Source organism: Coenobita brevimanus, chromosome 54 (genome assembly GCF_032717465.1).
Source record: "Coenobita brevimanus isolate Jiangsu-jjx chromosome 54, ASM3271746v2, whole genome shotgun sequence".
Taxonomy (NCBI): Eukaryota; Metazoa; Arthropoda; class Malacostraca; order Decapoda; family Coenobitidae; genus Coenobita; species Coenobita brevimanus.
This window is the reverse complement of record NC_137007.1, coordinates 12,545,548-12,552,914: the sequence shown is the minus strand read 5'-3', so window position 1 is coordinate 12,552,914 and position 7,367 is coordinate 12,545,548.

The window sequence follows — 7,367 nt, the reverse complement described above, 5'->3', positions numbered from 1 at the left end:
ATATCTGTTCCACAGCAAACCTCGTTTTTCTTTTGATTTTTTACTTTCTGTCTTAAACCATTTCTCTATTTTCATTTTTTTGTGTGTGTGTGCCGAGGGATGTAATTTTGGACTCCTGTATCATAAAGTTCATAAAATTTTCTATATTTAACAATTAAACCTTGTCCTCCAAGCTCCAAGTTCTTTTTCCCAATCTATTTCTGAGAAGCACTTCTTCAGGTCATGATGGTTGCCCTTTTTGTTATTTAGGCTCTTTTTTGTAATTCTCTTCATTGTTAACTATGTCATATGCAATCCTGAAGTTGCAATTTAATACTGCATGGTCGCTTTTGCCGAATGGAGGGTGATAATTATATTGTCATTATCAATTTCTTGCCTATTAAGAAAAAGACCTAGAACTGATGGATCATCAAGTCCTCTTTTTCTGATGTTTTCCTTTACATGTTGTGTTAGGAAATACTCCTGCACAAGATCCAGAATTTTTTTTTATCCTAGTCATGGCTTCTTACATCTTGAGTATTCCAATTTATATCTGCATTGAAATCTCTAGTTAATATAATTCTTTTAGATTCCTCTTTCATTCTATGCACTAATGCTCTTAAATGCTGAATTGTACATTCTACCAGGTCTTCATATTCGTCTTTTTCTCAAGTGTTTGTTTTGGGTGGAATGTATTAATTTGCTACAGTTACTTTATCTTCAGATGTGCTGATCTCTCCTACAATCAGGTCTGCTTGTGGGGATATAATCTAGTTTTATTTCTTTGACTTGCAGATTTTTCTTTGTTAATATTATAATTCCTCCTCCTTTTCCTAAATTTCTGTCTCTTCTTCATATATTGTATTTCACTAAGTTTAGGGTATCGTTTGATATCTTTGGTGTTATATTCAGTTATGCAAATAATATGTGGTTCCTTTTCTTTCATATAATCTTTCATCTCCAATACTTTAGACACCATTTCATCTACATTTGAGTACATCAACTTCATCATCATGTTTACATACTTACCATAGCTTGAGTCTACTACCTTCCTTCTTTTTTATTCCCTGTTCGTTATGTACCACTTTCGTACCTGCAATCTAATTACTTTGTTAAAAAAAAAAAAAAGTACTCTTTTCTTCCTCTGATTTTTCCTCATTCTTTTTCTTTCTTTTTTTTTTGCTTCCTCCATCTTCTACTTCAGTATTCCCAATTCCTCCTAAGCTAGGCATTTTTTTAATCCACACATTTTAATTCCTCTTTTTCCATGCGATGCTTTGCATTTTTTTTTTGTATTTTCTGCAGAGTGTTCACACTCCGGAAGGTTACCTTCAAGGGCCTTGACTTACTTCTCTCATATTTCTCTAGCCTTTTGTGTTCCTCTGTGTCAATATCACAGATATCCTCTGATACTTCCTTCAGTATGTTCATTATATTTACCGTCTTTTTGTCTCTCGAAAATTTCTTATTTCTTGTTCATCTATACCAGTGATTATTGTAGATCTGTTCATATTTGCTGAATTTTTGACCAGTTTTGGGTTCTTTTTAATGATTTCTTTCACTTCCTTTCTAATGCTTTTTTCTTTACTTTTGTGTCAAATTCTTTCCCTACTTTCAGCTTTTCAGCATATGTAGTTTCTACTTCATCTTTGCAACTTTTCATCATTTCATTTACCTGGGTTATCTTCTCTTCACTATCACTGTTTTGGTCTATCATACTGCTTGCTTGCCTAACTGCCTCTGTATCATTTCTGAACTCCTCCATAATACTCTCATGGTGTTGACAACTCTACTCACCATTTCACTAGTCATCCTTCTAAGCGAAATTACCTCAAGTGACAGCTCATCTATTGTTGTGTCTTTTTTGTTTATTTCCTTTACTAGTTTTTCATTTTCTTCCTTCTGCATACGTAATTCCTTCTTAATTTCGTCTGTTTCACTTTGAAAAGTTTTCTTCAGTTTATTCACTTTCTCTACTGATTTATTATATGTTTCCATTTCAACCAGTTCTGGGTAGAAATCATCATCCTGTTCTCTCTATTTATCTCTTAACTCCTTCCATATTCACTTTACTAAAGATGGTGCTCATCTTACGGTAATTCTCATTTAGAAAGATGACATCTACTTATGAGTTTGCATCTCCCTCGTACCTGCCTGGTGACAGACGATACCCAGCTGATGATGTATCAACGAATTCATGCGCTAATTGGACGTATTGTATTATTTGGACAAAAGCTTTTGCTTCTACTTGCTCTACTATAATAGAAGATCACTTAATTTAGCCTAGTACGGAGCGTGACTCATATGAAGATAGTAATTAGGTGTGGCCAGTTGCAGCCAAAGGTGGCCAGTGCAGAGCGAGGTGACGAACATCCTCCCTCTCTTCTTCTCTCTCGGTGTGTGTGTGTGTGTGTGTGTGTGTGTTGTGGAGAGCATGATGATTATCATTTTTGTCAAGAAAACGAGGACACTAAAATCGGTCCCATAAAATTTCCAGTATCTTTAACCCGCCCCGTCCCGGAGACGTGAATTCACGTCCTCACATGATGTGCACTCATATCCCGGAGACGTAAATTAACGCAGCAACATTGCAAGGTCCCTAATTTGTACAATTTTCAATTTTCGCGAGTGATTTCGAGAGTGATTTTTGGCACGTATACATGGGACACCTTCCTCTATTCCTGCACAAGATGCCAAGCAGGGACAATGCCTTACACCGCATAACCTCTCCCCCCCCCCTGCATGCCATTGTCTCGGCAATTCACCTGTTACCAGTGACCTGGCCAATAAAGACATTCAGGGCCAGAGTGATTCCCCAATCGATGACAATGTGGAGGACAAAGTTTACATAGCATTAGAGGAAGAAACAGTCAGAAATGATGATCAGGTAATGTGGGAAAAAAGGTCATGAATGGTGAAGAGTTAGTGAGTGAAACAATGCTTATAATGCCTATATTACTGTTTAAAAACCAGTATACTCTTGTACTACATATAAATTCGTACCAAGTAAATAAATAAATACTGTTTATGAGTGGATAAAATAGTTACCCTCCCATAGAACTCGTTTTCTTTGGTGCCAGCCTATTAGAAAACCCAGTCAGGTAAGGAGGTACTCGTACCTGGATCGAGTATTTTAAACCTCAGGTGAGCGATTTCTCTATGAATTTTCGATGTTTCTCACCAAAAGCGAATGTTTGAGCCTAAAAAAAAAAGGTCCAAAAATGTCAGGAATGGGGTGTACCACTGCCCAGAAAACGTCGGGATGGGGTGGGTTAATAACTGTAGGAAGATAAGTTTTTGGATCAACTCTGTCACAGACTTAGTCTATACTCAAGCAACCAGTGTCATTAGGAGAGGATTATCATTTTTATCTCGGAAATGACGGTATTGAGGTGATCCATAACGCTTTCTGTAAGTCAGTGGGGTTTGGTAGAACATGTTGCACTTGTGTAAGGTGATAAAATATAATTTGCGATATCCGTACAGTTAGTGGGAAAGCTATATCTTGAGCCATATGACCAGTGAAAGTTATGTAGAAATTAAAATAAGATTGGGAAGTCCAGGGGTATGATATGTGGTATGCCTAGAGTCAGTGGGAGGGTCGATATTGAACCCCAAGGCCAGTGAGGCAAATAAAAACCAGCGTCTGGAATGGAGGTTATGTAACCAGCATCTGGAATGGTGGTATGTGATATGTACTGTATATTCCCAGGCCATAAACTTCCTCATCCCGGAGATTACTGTGTTGATGGAACTCTGGGCATCACAGCTGACTTCTCAACCATTCAGCACGATGACGCCATTCTTAATGTATTCTTGCCACCATGAAACAATTTTATTCTCCTTAGATGCAATCATTTTTAACACTTCTGTCCTCATAAAGTTTGTGTTTTAATCAGACTGATCATTCAAACTAGCAAAAGTTACAAAAATATTTCTCTCCAAACGAAGATCCGCCGGCGCACGATGACAAAGACTGTGGGTAAATTCTGTCTTGTTGTTGTCTTTCCTGCAAAAACAAATTAAGGTCAGGGCAGGGAATTGATCTTAAGTTTATGACTCCGTGCCCTGGATGCTTGTTACACCACTGTCATGTTCTCGCCGAAGAGTTTGAAAGTTTTTTTTTTTTTTTATTATTATTACCCTATGCTGCTATATCTCTGGAATGCAACAGTACAACTGTTCTTATGCGAATTTTGTGCATCCAGCTGTGATCTTTCGCCTGGCTTGCCTTTCTTGTGTGTATACTGTAGCTTCACAACTGATTTTTCTTATGTGACCCTTGTAACCTATCAAAATACAACCGATTTTTTTTCACTTGGTCCCAAAATTTTCTTATAAATTCCAATAACTATCGTGTATTTTGCGACTTGTTGCATCCAAGGCAACTAGATTCTCCCAAAGAAAATACCAGTATCCAGTAGTTCCAGTATTTCTATATGATTAAAAAAAAAAAAAAAAAGCACACACAATTATGGGGCTTACATCGTTGTGTGACTGACTGGCAATGAACGCACCCAACAGACATTCATACAAGCCCCAACACGAAACAATTGCTTTAAAACTCACGTCCCTTCCTGAGTTTAAGTCAGTCTGGGTATCCGAGTGGACCCTGTTCAAAGGTCTCATGCTCTGTCCGGGAATTGAATCCTGTTTTGTCAGTGTTGTTTTAGTCTAATGTATTGTGTACCTCTGAGTGCAAGGTAGGGTCAACTGATGCCGGAGTAGTATTCATACGGCACTTTATATTGTTTTAAAGCTGGTAGTTTTTATCCTAGGCACAGACATTGTGGTAACAGATTACCCTGATGTTAACTACCGACAGATATAATCAACTGTTGGGAATGATTTTTGCAAGAGGAATGGAAAGACACCCTTTCAAATGCTGAAACTTTGGGTCAGATTTCTGCTACACTGTCTGACATATAATTTTTTTAAGCTTCGTGTGTAGGTATGTTGTTTGTCCGAGTTATTTTCATCATTATTATTCTTTTCTCCCTTGTACATACCCATTTTATTTGGGGATAATTTTAACCTTGTTACAGGCAATGAAAATGTGACTGCCTTCCTTTGAGCATTGATTAGTTACAGTAGTGGGGATGTTGGTGATTTTAACCCCTTCAGTACGGTGACATCTGGAATATGGCCGCCTTAGCTTCCTTGTCTGGTGTGCTGTGCATATATCATTCACTTAACCCCTTGATCCGAAAATTCCTTTTCATTATTATAACTCACCACACGAGTGGTGAGTTATAATGTTCTTGTCATTATTATTATTATTATTATTATTATTATTATTATTACTATTATTTCTTATGAACAAGTAAATTGCTTGTATTCGCTCAATTTCAAAGCTACGGCCATTATACTTCGCCATCTGAATCCCCCAGCTGGTGGCTTCAAATGACCCAGAATCATCCAGTTCCCAGTACTGGTTTTCCAGTTACGTCCAAAAACCTATAAAAACCGCCAATTTGCGGATTCTCAGAAACAGCCAAAGGTACAGACCTGATACTTTTGTGGGAGATTCCCAAGGTCGGGGAGCAGGTCTGAAAATTGACTATAGTCGCATTTGGGCCAGTAGTTTCTGAGATCCCTCAGAGGTCAATAGAAAGTAGTTTGAGCTCCACCATTTTTGCTGTGCGAGAATTTTGTTGGTTTCACCTTCGCCAAATGTGTATGACACTCTTCTAGAGGGGCCCTACTGCACCAGCTCTTCACTTCGAAGTGCTGACTATATGAAGGGAACTGAAAACACCAGGTCCAACGATGGCTTGTCATGTGGTGATTATTATTGAAACTGCTAATGCCAATTTCTATTTTCTAGATATTATTATTATTATTATTATTATTATTATTATTATTATTTTATTATTATTATTATTATTATTATTATTATTATTATTGTTGTTGTTGTTGTTGTTGTTGTTTAATCATGCCATTTCTTACAATTTTGTTTAGTTTAAGATATACTTATCGAAATGCCAGGCTTATATAAAGCTTTAAAAAAAATCCCTTCATTACGAGAGGCATTTTCCAAGCTCAATGCAGTAAAATCCTCTGGAAGTACCAAACATAAACTTAACAGGACGTCACCTGATTCAAACAGTTACATTCTGAATATACCGTAGCCTGCTGACGTATATTCTATGAAATTTATTATATACCATTGTATTTTTTTAAGGCTTTTTTGTAGAACAAAAGAGATTTTTTTGGCCGTAATTACAATCCCTTCTACGCCATTTGTCGACAGGCATTATCGACAGATTTATAGGTAAATGAAACAGTAATACTCAGCTTTGGAAATACAGGGGAAATTAACCCTTGTAGCATAATGCCATCTTAACTTCTATTTCCATTACCAAGGCCTGTTTCTAAAACGATCATAAAGTGTTTACTCGGGTGAAAAAAAAAAAAAAGTCTACATTTCGCTTAACAGTTATCTCCGTTTTGTTTTCCTGTTAGGGTAGTTTCGTATACACCCTAATTTCATTGTAATGTACAGTACCAGATAACTGTGTGAGTAAAGTCAAACGTAAATGCAAACACTCATGTACACAAGCAAGTTCTTATAACAGGATCCATGTAATTAATCTGTAGAAGATCCCTGCCAGTAATGGGTAAATATCTATCTGTTAATCTATCGCCAGACGCCTTAATACCGCAAGGGGTGGCCACAAACAAATCGCCTCCATGTCGCTCTGTCCCCCGCCATTTCACTGCCCTGCTCCCAGCTTACACACCCCTCTCTCATATACCTCTCCACTCCATGCCCCCATCTCATCCTTGGCTTCCCCCTCCCTCTCCCTCCCTCAACTTCACTTATATACACTCTCCTCGTCAGTCGCTCATTCTCCATCCTCTCCACATGGCCCAACCACCTTAATGTGTTTCTCCTAACGCTTCCTATCACATCCACATCCACACCATCACTTTCTCATTTGTCAGCCTGTCTCTCCATGTGAGTCCACATGCTCCTATCAAATAACTCATTTCCACTGCTCTCACTCTTGACTTCAGTCCCTCCAGCAAGGTACAAGCTTCACTTCCATACGTTACAGATGATATCACAATACTGTCATGTAGTAGCTTTTTCACTTCCATGCTCACTTCCATACTTTTTATCACTGCTTTCATGGAACCAGCAATCTTTCTTCCCTGCTGCACCCTTTCATGAACTTCACCCTCTAAAGTTCCATCCATACTCATCACACTACCTAAGTACTTAAATGCATTCACATTCTCCATTTCCTCCCCATCCAATCTCACTGTACATTCACTGACTTCACATCACTCGAAGACCATTACTTTACTCTTCCCTAGATTCACCTTTAGATTCCGTTTCTTACACACTCTCCCAGACTCATCCACTAAGCCTTGCAGCTCCT